The sequence below is a fragment of the Giraffa tippelskirchi genome, chromosome 12 (genome assembly GCF_054371585.1).
Source record: "Giraffa tippelskirchi isolate mGirTip1 chromosome 12, T2T-mGirTip1v1.2.pri, whole genome shotgun sequence".
NCBI lineage: Eukaryota > Metazoa > Chordata > Mammalia > Artiodactyla > Giraffidae > Giraffa > Giraffa tippelskirchi.
The window spans coordinates 63750955-63767151 of NC_137286.1; the positions used below are offsets into that span (position 1 = coordinate 63750955).

The window sequence follows — 16197 nt, forward strand, 5'->3', positions numbered from 1 at the left end:
AAATCAAGGATGCCAAACACTGGTGATACTTTTTCTCCTTTGCTTGGCCAACAAATGGAATCTCCAACTATCTCAGACTTTTATCTATCTCTTTCCCTCTGAATTTGACTCACTAAGGTGCTAGGTCATTCATTCATTGAATCAATTATTTCAGGCAAAACTACTTGTCTACCCTTTAGTCTAATGATTACTGAGAATTACTGTATCTCATGAATATAATAATTCTCCGGTAACACAACAGATTCAGCAAAGAAGTTTAGTGTGTGTGTGTGTGTGTGTTAGTTGCTCAGTCGTGTCTGACTCTTTGTGACCCCATGGACTCTAGCTCACCAAGCTCCTCTGTCCATGGAATTCTCGAGGCAAAAATAGTGGAGAGGGTTGCCATTCCCTTCTCCAGGGGATCTTCCTGATCCAAGGATTGAACCCAGTCTCCCGCATTGCAAGCAGATTCTTTACCATCTGAGCCCCCAGGGAAGCCCGAGAAGTTTAGTTTATTAGCTAAGAAAAGTTAAGGAAATATTTTATATTAACCGTAAATGTACTAACCGAGATGTAGAAAAACTATGAAGGTATATAAGAAAAACTGTATTTTTTAACTCATTACTCAATCTATCCTTTCAGATAGAATGTAGCCATAAGACATAAATCTTCAGAAAATTAATACCTAACTTTCTGCCCAGACGTGGTTGCTCCTAGAAAGCAAGGACTATTCTGACAAAATCTTTACCTTCGAGGGCAGCCCTCAGACGAGAGGGAGGCAAAAGGGCTCTGTCTGAAGAGGCTTCTTCCAGGGCTTTACTGGTATCATTCACGCCCAAAAGAGCTCCCAGGAAGTCATCTTCTGAGGGGTGGAGGGGGAGAAACACCACTTCCAGTGAAAAAGGCGATTCAGGTGAAGCTGGGAAGTCACCCCTTTTCCATACTGATTTCACTTGGAAGCTGCTTCCTGTTCTCTTATACAGCACTGAAATTACAGCTAGCTGCTCATAACACTACACATTTCAATATCAGCATCTTGTATCAGAGCCTTTCTGTCTGGTGCTTTTCCAAAACTGACTGAATTACCTGGATCTCACTGAAAATTATGTTTCTTTTCTATCGTTTATTATTTGTTCTGCTTAGACGGCCAGGTTATTTATAAGATCATTCTATATCATCTACTCATATATCTATTCTCAATAAAAGTTTGTTAAGAGCCTACTCTATGATAACCCATTAGGAGCTTGTGTCACAAAAATGAACTTAAAAGCATCACGCCATTAACATTAAAACCCCATTTGGTGAATCAATCATACAAAAAAAAAAAAAAAAACCTGAGAAGTAACTTAGTAAACGATCTTATAGAGGGAGATTCGCTGATAGCAATGTGAGTCTAAATATCAGTAGCATGTTACTGAGTTTAAAGTGCAACCAGATTGCTGCTTTCCGCTACAGGCACCATCCCTCAGGAAAACAAAATGAGACAAACAATAGCATTCCTCATGGAATCTACAGAATCAGTAGTGATGCTTCCTCTCTAATTTCTAAGTTTAGTGATTTATGTCTTGTCTAACTAGTGAAAGTGAAAGTCGCTCAGTCGTGTCTGACTCTTTGCAAACCCAGGGACTGTAGTCCATGGAATTCTCCAGGCCAAAATACTGGAGTGGGTAGCCGTTCCCTTCTCCAGGGGATCCTCCCAACCCAGGGATCGAACCCAGGTCTCCCACATTCCAGGCAGATTCTTTACCAACTGAACCACCAAGGAAGACCAAGAATACTGAAGTGGGTAGCCTATTCCTTCTCAGCAGATCTTTCCGACCCAGAATTCGAACTGGGGTCTGCTGCATTGCAGGTGGATTCTTTACCAGCTGAGCTACTAAGGAAGCCCCCTGTCTAACTAGAGACTTGTCAATTTCATCAATCTGCAGAAATCTAGCTTTTGGTTTCATGAGTTTTCCCTACAGTTATGCTGGGTTTTACCATTATGTCTTTGACCTTTGTTCAAAATTTATTATTTACTTTGGATATTCTCTGCATGATATAATTAATAGCCTTTTACTTTCAAACAGTTTGTATTTTGTTCTGAAGTATATTTCTTAGAAACAATGTGCACCAGTTTAATTTTTTAAATGAAATCTTCCAGTGTCTCTCTTTTAAATTTAATATAATTGTCATGTGGTTAGATTTGTGTCTACCATTTTCCTATCCATTTTCTAGATGTCTTATATATTCTTGGTTTCTCTGTTCATTATAAGCTGCCTTTTTGTATTAAATAGACACTTCTTATTGCACTATTTTAATTAATTGGTAGGTTTTTTTTTTTAATATTTTTGAGTTATTTGCTTAACATTGACCCTAGGGTTTATAAGAGGCACCTTAAATTATCACAATCTATTTCAGCGTAACACTAATTTTGTTACCTAACCTTTTATTTATCTTAAACTTAGTTTCAGAGAAATGATTCTATCACTCATTTGGTCCAGATTTTCCAACAGATCAATGACTGAAACCGTCTTTGGCCCTGGCATGTTTATAAAAGCAACTATGAGCCTGAGATATGTGAGTGTCACTAAACACTAAAGATCCCACCACCACTGGACACACAGGCATGCTAATAAGTCATGGAGACCAGCAAACACAATCAGTGACCCAGTTTCATGTTTGACTAATGCAGACAGATTCTCACTCTCACTGTAATCCCCTAAAAGAATATCAGTATCCTTTAGGACAAAATGCTTACCTTTGTGAGAATTCACACAGGCCTTTGAGGATGGAGGCAGAATTATTTCTAACATTTTTCTTTATGTCTCATCTCAAGGCGAAGGAACAAGCTCATCCATATGAAACCTAATTTTTGGAACATGTCAGTCTGTGGGAAAGAATAAATGTGCATCTAGATGAGAAGTAGAATGAGTTCATTTGTTAGCATATACAAGACAGGAATGTTCATTATGTATATTCATGTAATACATATTATCACTCTTCTGAGATATTTCTGATATTATTCAAAAGACTGAAAAAATTGGGGGTGGAAAAGTGCCTCGTATGACTCACCAGATTATTAATGCTTCACACTCTTTGGATTAACAGACACCTCATAAAAGCAATAAAATTCTAAATTGCTTAATAACATACTAAAAATAATCTAGCAACATACAATTATTACAACTGGATATTACCTCTAGAAAGCACTGCTGTGAATTTTCCCAGAGAAAGGAGCTCGTGCCAAGTGACGAAAACAGCACTTCTTTGGGGGTGGCAGTGAAATTCCAAGCAGCAAAATATCCCTTCTCTCTAACATCACTTCCAGTCTACGAAGCACAAAGGAAGTCAGGGAGTTGAGAAATAAGATGTTCTTAGTGGAATATCTAGTAACAAGTTGTTATAAGAAATACATCAAAGATATTCATTGGGCAGTCAACATGACAAAAACAATAAATGCTCACTCTTTGGAACATATTTGTTAAGAAATATTTTTTCTAAGGCATTGGTCTTCTTAGATCTTTCTTTAAGCATATTATAAATTCCACTTGGGGTACATAAAAGTGGCTAAGGAAATCCACGTTAAAAAAAAAACTAAAAACAAGAACTGGAAATTTAATCATTTCACATCTGAAAATGTTTAATGTAGTATGTAGTTGAAGCCAGTACTCATGTGTAACTCTCTTGGTTGATGGAAAAAAAAAAGAAACAAAGAAACAATGATTCAATCCTAGTGACTGGTTGGCAAGAAAATTAAACTATACTGTGAAGGTCTCACATACAGTAACTACTTTTCAATTACCAAATATTTGTTTCAGTTACTGAAGAAAAATAAAAATTCATTATGTTTGTATTTTTGACAATAGCCCTTAAGAGAGGACTCCAGCAGCTCAGACAACTATGTGAATGGCTCAAGTGTAGGTACAACCATTTCTAGAATTTTCAGTGTTCATGTGCTAATTCTCCAGGGTCTGTTGACTACAAGTGTATTCATACTACCAGCTAAACACTCAAAGAGTTGCAATTTCACCATCAAATTAAAAGCAGGCACATAACTTTGCCAACAAAGGTCCATCTAGTCAAAGCTATGGTTTTTCCAGTAGTCATGTATGGATGTGAGAATTTGATTACAAAGAAAGCTGAGCACGGAAGAATTCATGCTTTTGAACTGTGGTGTTGAAGAAGACTCTTGCGAGTCCCTTGGACTGCCAGCAGATCCAACCAGTCTATCCTAAAGGAAATCAGTCCTGAATATTTATTGGAAGGACTGATGCTGAAGCTGAAGCTCCAATACTTTGGCCACCTGATGTGTAGAACTGACTCATTGGAAAAAAACCTGATGCTGGGAAAGGTTGAAGGCGGGAGGAGAAGGGGACGACAGAGGATGAGATGGTTGGATGGCATCACCGACTCAATGGATATAAGTTTGAGTAAATTCTGGGAGTTGGAGATGGACAGGGAGGTCTGGCGTGCTGCCGTCCATGGGGTCGCAAAGAGCTGGACCCGACTGAGTGAGCTGAACTGAACTGAGAAATTGTACAGTTCCGTTCCTCTAATGCATGCAAGAAGCTAAACTTTCCAGTATCACAGTTCTTCCTGGTACCATACAAATGAAATCACTGATCTCCTTTTAAATATTTTTCTTAGGGTGGCTATCTATGTAAGACCTCAGTGTCTCAGAAGTGATTATCTAACTCATTTTGTTCAGATTTTTAAATGAGATCAATTATTATAGCAATTATTGATACACATGAGTTTCTAAAATATGGCACTGCTCGCCTCAGAAGGTATAAGTCCAAAAGTTATCACTTATCCGCCCTATTCAGTTATGGAGACTAGATCCCACATCAGTGATCCAGGCCCCTAAGGATGAGACTTTCCTTCATGTTGTATCTCAAGGGGAAGGAATAAACATTTTCATAAGAAACTTGAGCTCTATCCTTGTTACCTTGTGGGAATAGAATAAAACTGTGGAAAGATTAGAAGTAAACCTGTCCATTGGTCTGTCAGTCACAAGACAGTAGGGTTCAATAATGTAACCGCCCATTAAATAAGCATTGCTCTGCTAGAATATTTCCAATATTATTCCATCAATATTAATTGTGTTAGGCTCTGGTCTCCATTAGAGCAAATATTGTCCAACATTTTCTGCCAGACAAATTAAATGTGCAATAAGACTGTCTGAATATACTTAAAGTTTCAGGAAAATGTTGGCCTGGTGAATAATTCAGTCACAACAATGCACATATAATGCATAATGCATATATACTCTGTAAACTAAACCTCAGAATTATTTTATCCTCAAAGGTGATCCAATGGATTGGAAAGGACTAACCTGAAAAAAGCCATGATAGGGAAATAAAGAACAGTATCTAAAAATCACTTATAGCACTTGTTTGAGCTCAGGAACCTGGCAATTTGCAGGGGATGCACAGGGTTACACTACACCTGATGGTACAGTAACAGCAAAACAGGAAAGGCTCACACAGGCACAATAGTTACGGGCATGTGACTGAGAGGGTGGGAGTGTGCAGAGAGGAAGAGTTAGACCCTGAGATCTCTCACCATGAAATACTTCCCATCCCATCATCACAATGATGCTCACCAGGCCACACTGCTGAGGGTTCAGTGATATTTGGGCAAGCACATGCCTCAGTAGAAATAATTTCTATCTGCCAAACTGGTGAGGAATAGCCTTGCCATTGTTTCCATGCTTAATTTCTATATGAAGCATCAGCAGGAAGGCTGAAAAAATAAAAAAAATTCTGGAAAAGTACAAAAAGAAGCCTCAAAGAATCACCAGATTATTAAGTACTCAAATTGTTTAAATTGACAGACTGCACAACACCAATTAAATTTTTCTTTACTTCAAAAATAATTACACAGGAATTTATAAAAGATTAGATGTCACATTGAGAGTGCATTATTGGATTTCTTCTTCAATAAGGAGCTGGGAAAAGTCACAAAACCAGCTTTTCTTTAGTGAGATAAAAATTGTATGCAATTGAAATAATACTTCCAACTTACAAACCAGAGGAAATTAGAGGAGTTGAAAAAGAAAATCTTCCAAACTGAATATTAGTTGATCTGAGATTTAATTATACACATTTTTTAGCCACTTGTGTGACAAGAATAAAAATACACTTTGTTCCATGGAAGAGGAGAGTATAGAAAGTCATTTGTTCTAAGACCTGGTCAAAGTTTCTCCAAACAACCCTTAGAATCACTCATTAAAACTGGGATCTCCCTTAAAACACATATGAAACAGACTGAAGGAATATGAATATTAACCTATAAAATGTCAAGAATTGGAAATGCAATAACCTCACAATTAAAAGTATTTAGTGTAGCATATACTTGACCCCATCACTCAAATGTTTAGAAAAATTGTATTTGGATGAGAAGAAAAACAACTGTATGAATTTTTGTGACAGCTAAAAATCTACTGAGCCAACTCATTAGTAAAGACCCTGATGCTGAGAAAAATTGAAGGCAGGAGGAGAAGGGGACAACAGAGGACAAGATGGTTGGATGGCATCATTGACTCAATGGACATAAGTTCGAACAAGCTCCAGGAAATGGTGAAAGACAGGGAAGCCTGGTGTGCTGCAGTCCATGGCATCACAAAGAGTTAGAAACTACTGAGCAACTGAACAACAACAACAACAATCAAATGCCCAGAGTATAATAATTCTGAGTGAATGGATGCTATCAGTCAAGCACTCCAAGCGCTTGCATCTCTCCTTAAACCAGACACCTCTGTACAGCTCATTTCCCTTAATATATACTATCAGGTGAGCTTTCAAACACTTCACCCTAGTTGCTGCTTCTACTAGATCGAGCTCCCTCCACATTTTTTGTATAGCATGGTCCCTGGGAGGGATCTCAGCTGACAAGTGATTTTTGTCACTCAGTTTGTTCATATTCCAATGAGGAAGTCATCATTAATCCAGTCACATTAGTGAAAGGGACTTTGATCCTAAGATATATGGCAGACTCTGAGCATTCAGGGTTCTGACACCCTCAGACACACTGACCCACAGTATTCAATAATGGAGACCATTCATCACAGTCAACAGCCCAATAACTGACTAGCACAGCTAGACTCTCATAGTCATATGAGTATTACAGGGTCTTAAAAGGAATGTCAGTACTTTCCAGACAAAATGCTTAATGATGTTACAATTCCCATCAGCTCTTGAGGATGAGATGGTAAAATTATTTTCAATACTTCCCTTCATGCCACTTCTCAAGAAGAAGGGACAAACTCTTTCAAATGAAACTCAACTAATGGTCTATACAGAGTAAAAATATGGAAAAATGAGATTATATATGTCTGTTTGTCAAAGAGGGCTTATCATATACCTTCATATCAAATATACTCATATTACTTTACTAGAATGTTTCTGATATTATTCAAAGGGAGAAAGCACAAAAAGCTTGGAAATAAAGGAGACAAAATATTGGACACCTCACCAGATAATTTAAGATAATACTCACATTGTTTGGGTTAATAGACACTTCACAAAACCAATTATCTACTTGATTATAAAAGTATAATTAAAATAAGCCATAAAAAGAAAATTTGTTTAAAAATGGTTATTACTTTTAGAGTGCATTATTTTGTTCCATCCTAAGACAGGGAGCAGGTGAAAGTACCAAAATTAGCTTTTCTTTATGGTAGTGAGTACTCCATGCAACTGACTGAACTAAGGGACTGAACTGAACTGCTACTGCTACTGCTAAGTGGCTTCAGTCGTGTCTGACTCTGTGCGACCCCATAGATGGCATCCCACCAGGCTGCCCCGTCCCTGGGATTCTCCAGGCAAGAGTACTGGAGTGGGGTGCCATTGCCTTCTGATTCCATGCAATTCCAAAATCACTTCCACTTTTCAAAGCACAGAGGAAATAAAGGAAGTTGTGAAACGAAATATTCCCAATTGAATGTCAATTGATAAAAAGTATTATTATAAAGAGTTAACCACAGATATTCACTTGATCATCTATTTAATGAGAAAAAATTATGTTTGTCCCTTGGAAAAGGGTAGTATAGAAAATCAATTTTTCTAAGACCTTGGTCTCAAATTTGACCCATAATTCCCCGAGCATTACTTATAAACCCACTGAAGGAATATGAATATTAGCTGATGATATCCACATAAAATTCCAATTGGATATTTAATCATTTCGTGTTTAAAACATTTAATGAAGTATCTAATGTAATCCATCATCAAATATCTAGAAAATTTCTCCCTGAGTGACAAGGAAAAAACTTATCCCACTCTTTGAATTGATGGGTTAATAAGTAAATTAAAACATATCATAAGATAATGTCACAAATGCAACCAACTCTTCTATTTTCCATATTTCTTTTACTTAAGAGATAAATTACAAGCAAAAACTAGTAATTTATTTCTAATTAGCTATCTAATAGACCCAAACATGCTGATCCTCACAAAAGACTGTAACATCTAAGGAAACTGTGTGAATGCCCGAGGATAAGCACAAACATTTCTTGCAATGTTTATCATTCACGTGCTGGTTCTCCACTGTTTGTTTACTATGTGTTGCCTGCCAACACTCAGAATTTTCATTTTAAAATGATTATTCATAGTTTCTGTACAATTCATTTCCTCTAGCACATGCTTGGAGAAGGAAATGGCAACCCACTCCGGTATTCTTGCCTGGAGAATCCCAGGGATGGCAGAGCCTGGCGGGCTGCCGTCTATGGGGTCGCACAGAGTCGGACACGACTGAAGCGACTTAGCAGCAGCAGCAGCACATGCTAGCATCTTGGTTTTCTAATACTATAGTCCTTTTCTGGGGGTTACCACTAGCTGACCAAACTGAGTCCCATCCCGACACTTCTGTCTAGAGTGGTCTCTTATGTTGGACCTCAGTTCACATAAGTTATTTTGTCACTAATTTTGTTCAGATTCCAATGAGATCTATTTTTAAAGTCATCATCAATCCAGGCACATTTGTGAAAGAGACTTTGCTCCTGGGATGTATTGCAGACATTGAGCTCTCAGGGACACACTGAGAGCTATCTATCTCCCTGCGACACACTGGCTCACACTATTCAACCATGGAGACCAGCATCAATGGTGACCCATCACATTGTTTGGATTGTATGGGTCACCAGTGATGGCTGGTTAGCATAGCCAGAGTCTCACTGCCATTGGAGGATTACACTCCCTGAGAGTAATGTTAGAAGTTTTAGGACAAAGTACTTACCAGCATGAAAATCCCCACCGGCCCATAGGATGAGAGGCAGAATGATTCCCAATATTTTCTTTCATTTCACGTCTCAAGGGAAAAGAATAAAAGCATTTATATGAAAGTGAGTTCTTAGTCCATGTCGATCTGCTGGCATAGAGTAAAATTATGGAATGATGAGAAGAATACATGTCCATCTGCTAACCATGTATAACATAAGACATTTACTATGTCCAAGTAAACAAAGAGTTTCAAAGAATAGCAAGGGGAGATAAGAAAGTCTTCTTCAGTGACCAATGCAAAGAAATAGAGGGGAAAAAAATACAATAGGAAAGACTAGAGACCTCTTCAAGAAAATTAGAGATATCAAGGGAACATTTCATGCAAAGATGGGCTCGATAAAGGACAGAAATGGTATGGACTTAACAGGAGAAGATATTAAGAAGAGGTGGCAAGAATACACAGAAGAACTATACAAAAAAGATCGTCATGACACAGATAACCACAATCGTGTGGTCAACCACCTAGAGCCAGACATTCTGGAATACAAAGTCAAGGGGGCCTTAGGAAGCATCACTATGAACAAAGCTAGTGCAGGTGATGGAATTCTAGTTGAGCTATTTCAAATCCTCAAAGATGATGTTGTGAAAGTGCTGCACTCAATATGCCAGCAAATTTGGAAAACTCAGCAGCAGCCACAGGACTGGAAAAGGTCAGTTTTCATTCTAATCCCAAAGAAAGTCAATGCCAAAGAATGTTCAAACTATTGCACAGTTGCACTCATCTCACAGGCTAGCAAAGTAATACTCAAAATTCCCCAAGCCAGGCTTTAATAGTATGTGAACTGTGAACTTCAAGCTGGATTTAGAAAAGGCAGAGGAATCAGATGAGATGGCTGGTGGCACCACTGACTCGATGGACATGGGTTTGGATGGACTCAGGGAGTTAGTGATGGACAGGGAGGCCTGGTGTGCTGCGGTTCATGGGGTCGCAAAGAGTCGGACACGACTGAGTGACTGAACTGAAATGAACTGAACAACCAGAAATCAAATTGCCAACATCTGTTGGATCATCGAAAAAGGAGAGTTCCAGAAAAACATCTACTTCTGTTTTATTGACTCTGCCAAAGTATTTGACTGTGTGGATCACAACAAACTGTGGAAAATTCTGCAAGAAATGGGAATACCAGACCACCTGACCTGCCTCTTGAGATATCTGTATGCAGGTAAAGAAGCAACATTAGAACCGGGCATGGAACAACAGACTGGTTCCAAATTGGGAAAGAACTACATCAAGCCTGTATATTGTCACCCTGCTTATTTAACTTACATGCAGAATACATCATGCGAAATGCCGGGCTGGATGAAGCACAAGCTGGAATCAAGATTGCCGGAAGAAATATCAATAACCTCAGATATGCAGATGACACCACCCTCATGTCAGAAAGCAAAGAAGAACTAAAGAGCCTCTTGATGAAAGTGAAGGAGGAGAGAGAAAAAGCTGGCTTAAAATTCAACATTCAGAAAACTAAGATCAAGGCATCTTGTCCCATCATTTCATGGCAAATAGATGAGGAAACAGTGGAAATAGTGACAGACTTTATTTTGGGGGGCTGCAAAATCACTGCAGATGGTGACTGCAGCCCTGAAATTAAAAAAAAAAAACCACCAAAAATGCTTGCTCCTTGGAAGAAAAGCTACAACCAACCCAGACAGCATATTAAAAAGCAGAGACATTATTTTGCCAACAAACGTCCATCTAGTCAAAGCTATGGTTTTTCCCACTGTCATGTATAGATAATGACTATAGATATAGTCATGTATAGCTTCCCTGGTGGCTCACAGGTAAAGCACCTGCCTGCAATGCAGGAGACCCAGTTTCCATCCCTGGGTTGGGAAGATCCCCTGGAGAAGGAAATGGCAACCCACTCTGGTATTCTTGCCTGGAAAATCCCATGGCTGAGAAGCCTGGTAGGCTATGGTCCATGGGGTCGCAAAGAGTCGGATACGACTGAGTGACTTTAACTTTCTTTCTTTCTTATTTATAGATATGAGAGTTGGACTGGAAAGAAAGCTGACTGCCAAAGAATTGATGCTTTTGAACTGTGGTGTTGGAGAAGGCTCTTGAGAGTCCCTTGGACTGCAAGGAGATCCAACCAGTCCATCCTAAAGGAGATCAGTCCTGAATATTTATTGGAAGGACTGATGCTGAAGCTGAAATTCCAATCCTTTGGCCACCTGATTCGAAGAAGTGACTCATTGGAAAAGACCATGATGCTGGGAAAGATTGAAGGCGGGAGGAGAAGGGGACAACAGAGGATGAGATGGTTGGATGGCATTACTGACTCAATGGACGTGAGTTTGAGTAAGCTCCAGGAGTTGCTGATGGACAGGGAAGCCTGGCATGCTGCAGTCCACGGGGTTGCAGAGTCAGACACAACTGAGTGACAGAAATGAACTGAAGTAAACAAAAGTACTATTTCTCTAGTAGGATCTTCTGATGTTTTTCATAATGGAGGAAGCATTAAAAACCTGGGGGGAAAGTACACAGAAACCTCAAATGACCCAGACTATTAAAAGCTTCACATTGTTTAGATTAGCAGACTCCAAAGCTCATCTATAATTTGGCTTGCTAAAAACACATACTAGAAAAATTTAGAAAATACATTTATTAAAAATTGCAATGTTACCTCTGGAGTGCGCTGTTCTGATAATTTCCTTATAAGGGAGCTGATACAAGTGCAAAATCACCAGTTACTTGTATAACTGGTAGGAATTCCATCCAACTCTAATGTCACCTCTAATCTATAGAATATATTGGGAAATTAGGGAGTTTGACAAAAACCATCATAATTGAAAGTTTATAAACTAATAACATATTATAAGGAATAAACCATAGATTTCACTTGACTATGTAAGAATAATAGTAATGCTCACTACTTGGATCAGGATAACACCGAAAGCCATAAGACTTTCAGTCTCAAAGTTCCCCCAAAGCCCTCCCTTGGCATCAGGTATTAATACTAGGATCTCTCCTTCAACATTATGAAACCCACTAACACAATATAAATATCAGGCAATGAAATCTACCCAGAATATCAACGATTGGAAATGTAATAATTTTTAATTAAAAATGCTTAATACAGCATCTACTTGGATCCATAACACAAATGTACAAAAAATTCTTTGGGTGACAGGGAAAAAAAAATTCTCTTCCAATTCTTACGACTTGTTCAGCAAGGAAATTAAAATGTTCTGGAAAACTTTTTGACAAATAGAAAATACAATTTTTACATTTTTTTTTTTTTTTGCTTTAAGAAATAAATAAGTGAAAATCATATATTCTTCCTTGAATACCTAATCGACCTCATTCTGAAGATTTGGGCACCCAAGAGAAATGTGTGAATGGCTCACGGGTAAGCATAACCATTTACCACTGGCCTCTCTACTCCTGTGCTGGACCTGGTTACTATGACTGCATGGATACTGCCAGCAAATAGTCAAGGAGTTGCCATGTCATCCTTAAGTCAGATATTTATAGACATCTGTGAAATTCAGTTCTCTTCCTTTATGGAATCAGGATAGCATTCAGTTACTATGGACACTATAGTACCACTAGCTGACCACACTGAACCCCGCCCCAACGTTTTCACCTAGCATGGTCTCCTGTGCTAGACCTCAGTTCACATAAGCACTTTCACCACTCATCTGGCTCAGATTCCAGTGAGATCCACTTTGGACGCCATCACTGATCCAGGCACATTGATCCTGAGATATGTGGCAGACACTGAGTTCGCAGGATTCCGTCTCCTTGAGACACACTGGTCCATACTATTCAGTCATGGAGATCATTAGCCACAGTCAGTGGCCCAGCCTCTTGGCTGATTAGCATAGCCAAGAGTATCACTGTCACTGGAGTTTTATGACTCCCTAAGAGCAATGTCAGTATTTTCAGGATACTGATATTTCAGTCAATAATTGGAAATGTAATAATTTTTAATCAAAAATGTTTAATACATCATCTACTTGGATCCATAATACAAATGTCTAGAAAATTCTTCTGATACTAGAATTGCTTACTGATTAAAAATTAAAATGCTTACTGATATTAGAATTGCCATTGGCCCTTGAGGATGGAAAGCAGGATTATTCCCAATATTTTCCTTCATGGCGTATATCAAGAAGGAAGAAGCTCATCCATACAAAACCTAATTTTTGGCCCACATCAACCTGTGGGAAAGTATAAATGTGGAAAGATGAAAGGTATACATGTCTATGTGTCAAAACTGCATAATACAGGAAGATTTGCTTTGTATCTTTATGTAAAATATATGAATTTATTACTCCTCTAGGATGTTTCTGGTTAAAGAAGAAAAAGCATAAAATCTTAAAAATAAAGGAGACTGAAGTTTCAGATACCTCAATGGATTATCAGTGCTAATAAAGTTGTATTAACTAACTATTCATCAACTCAATGCAATTTTTATTATTTAAAAATAATAAATAATACAAAGAACAAATTTACTAAAATTGGCTATTACCCTAGGAGTGCATTGTTTTGTTACTTCCCAGTTAAGAGAGCTAGCACAAGTGACAAAATCAGTACTTTACTGGTGTGGTGATGATATTTATGGAATTCTAATGTCATGCCCAATATACAAAGTACACATGAAATTAGACAAGCTGCAAAACAAAGTTTTTTAATGGCATATTCAGCTACAAGAAGTTATAATAATTCATAATAGATATTCCTTGATCATAAGGTGACAAGAAAATTATGTTCACAACTTTAATCACAGTAGAAAAGACATAATTTTTCTAAGATGTTTGTCTTCAAATTTTCCCAGCACATTTGCTGAAAAATCATTAATTAAAACTAGCATATCTCTTTAAATGCATTAGAAACCCAATGAGAATATATGAAAGTGGCCAATGAAATTCATGCAAAAAATCTAAGAATTTGAAGTATAATCCTTTCACATCTAAAAATGTTTAATGCAGAGGTAGTTGAAGCCAGCATTCAAAATATACGAAATTGCTTTTTCAGTTTATAGGAAAAAGGAAAAACAAAGAAACAACTGTTCCAATTCTAGTGACTATGTTGGCAACAAATTAAAAGATGTTGTGAAGATTCCATATACTTTCAGTTGGGCTTCCCTGTCTCAGATGGTAAGGAATTCGCCTACAATGCAGGAGACCTTAGTTCAATCCCTGAGTCAAGAAGATCCCCTGGAGAAGGGAATGGCTACCCATTCCAGTATTCTTGCCTGGAGAATCCCATAGATAGAGGAGCCTGGCGGGCTACAGTTCATGGGGTTGCAAACTCTTCAATTTACATATAACTGTTCTACTTAATAGAAAATGAAAAGTAGAAGTTTGTAACCTTGAATTTTGACAATCCAAGCACACTGAAGACATCAATAATCACTCAGAATATTTTGGCAGCTCAGACAAATGTGTGAATGGTTCAAGTGTAGTTACAAAGATTTCCCACGGAACTCATTATTCAAGTAGTGATTACCCAGAGTTTTACTACAGGTTTGTAGATGCTGGCAGCCAAGTACCCAGAGTTATCATATCATCCCAAATTAGTTGTTGATCAACCACTGTACAATTCAGCTCCTCTAGCGTATGTCGGCATCTTAGTTTCCCAATACCATAGTCCCTGTTTGGGGTACAGCACTTGCTGAGCAAACTGAATATCCCTCCACGTTTTTGCCTAGCATGGCCTGTGGACTGGATCTTAGCTCACATAAGCGATTTTGTCACTGATTTTGCTCTGATTCCAATGAGGTTCATTTTAAAAGTCACCATTTTTCCAGGTGCACTTATAAAAGGAAACTTTAGAATGAAACATGTAGTAGACACTGAGCTCTTAGGACTCTGTCTTCCTTGGGACACACTGTTCCACACTATTCAACCATGGAGACCAGCATCAGTGGTGTCCCCAAGGCTGACTAGCATAGTCAGAGCCCCTTTGTCATTGGAGGATGACACTCCCATTATACTCCCCAAGAGGAATGTCAGTATCTTCAGGACAAAGTGCTTACCAGCATGAAAAATTCCCACTAACCCTTCAGGATGAGAGATAGAACTGTTCCTGAAGCTCTCCTTCATGTCAGATCTCAAGGGAATAAATGCATTCATATGAAACCAAGCTCTTGGTCCATCTTGAATTGTAGAAACAGAGTAAATATATATAAAGGTGGGACTGGCAAAGACCCAGGCTGCCTCCAACAATGAGGAACAAGTGATAATGTCCATTTATCAACCAAACAAAAGATGGAATGGTTCTCTGTGTACTTGTTGCTCAGTCGCTCAGTCATGTCAGACTATTTGCGACTCCATGGACTGCAGCATGCCAGGCTTCCCTGTCCTTTACCATCTCCTAGAGTTTGCTCATCTCCTGGGGTTTACTTAGGTATTTTAAAGTTTTATTTCAAGCAATGAAAGAGCAAACATTATTGAAATAAAAGAGACAGAAAACATGAATAACTCACCATATTATTAATGCCTCACAGTATTTGAATTAACAGAGTCTTCATAAAGCCATGTGAATTCCTGATTTCTTAAAAACAATAATAAAAACAATCTTGCAAAAATCTTATTGAAAATTGGGTTGTATTTCTGGAATACATTGTTTTGCCATTCCCAGATGTAAAAGCTGTTACCAATGACAAAATGGCACTTCCTTGGTGTGTTGGTGAGAATTCCAAGCAACAAAATGTACCTTTCATTCAACATCACTTCCAATCTATAAAGCACAAGGAAAAATTTGGGAGATTGAGAAAGAAAATCTTAATATAATGATAAAAGTTTATGCAATATTCACCATAGATAGTCACTGGACAACTGGACAGCAGAACAGTTACACTCACTCTTCAGAACATGGTAGTATACAGATTAAGTTTTTACAAGCCATTAGTTCAAAGTCTCCCAGTACACATGCCTCAGAGCCATGCATTACAACCAGAATCTCTCTTACACACATATGAAGCACATTGAGGGCAGAAATTAT

General features: G+C 38.2%; 1 protein-coding gene and 1 pseudogene across 11 annotated transcripts in view; both read right to left on the minus strand.

The window, feature by feature from the left end:
* LOC145530550 (uncharacterized) overlaps positions 1-16197 on the minus strand; it is a 149230-nt gene that overhangs the window by 1701 nt on the left and 131332 nt on the right. For 9 of the 11 annotated variants that reach the window (XM_081552084.1, XM_081552080.1, XM_081552089.1 and 6 more), the window contains 8 exons: positions 15680-15933; positions 13283-13409; positions 11870-11984; positions 9199-9330; positions 5567-5706; positions 3159-3290; positions 2720-2848; positions 728-841 (listed from right to left, as the gene is read on the minus strand). The gene's annotated coding sequence lies outside the window, so the exon portion shown is untranslated. The remainder of the gene's footprint in view (positions 1-727; positions 842-2719; positions 2849-3158; positions 3291-5566; positions 5707-9198; positions 9331-11869; positions 11985-13282; positions 13410-15679; positions 15934-16197) is intronic. The other 2 variants (XM_081552087.1, XM_081552088.1) reach the window with 1 other exon arrangement.
* On the minus strand, positions 8853-8934 carry LOC145530677 (small nucleolar RNA SNORD116; annotated as a pseudogene).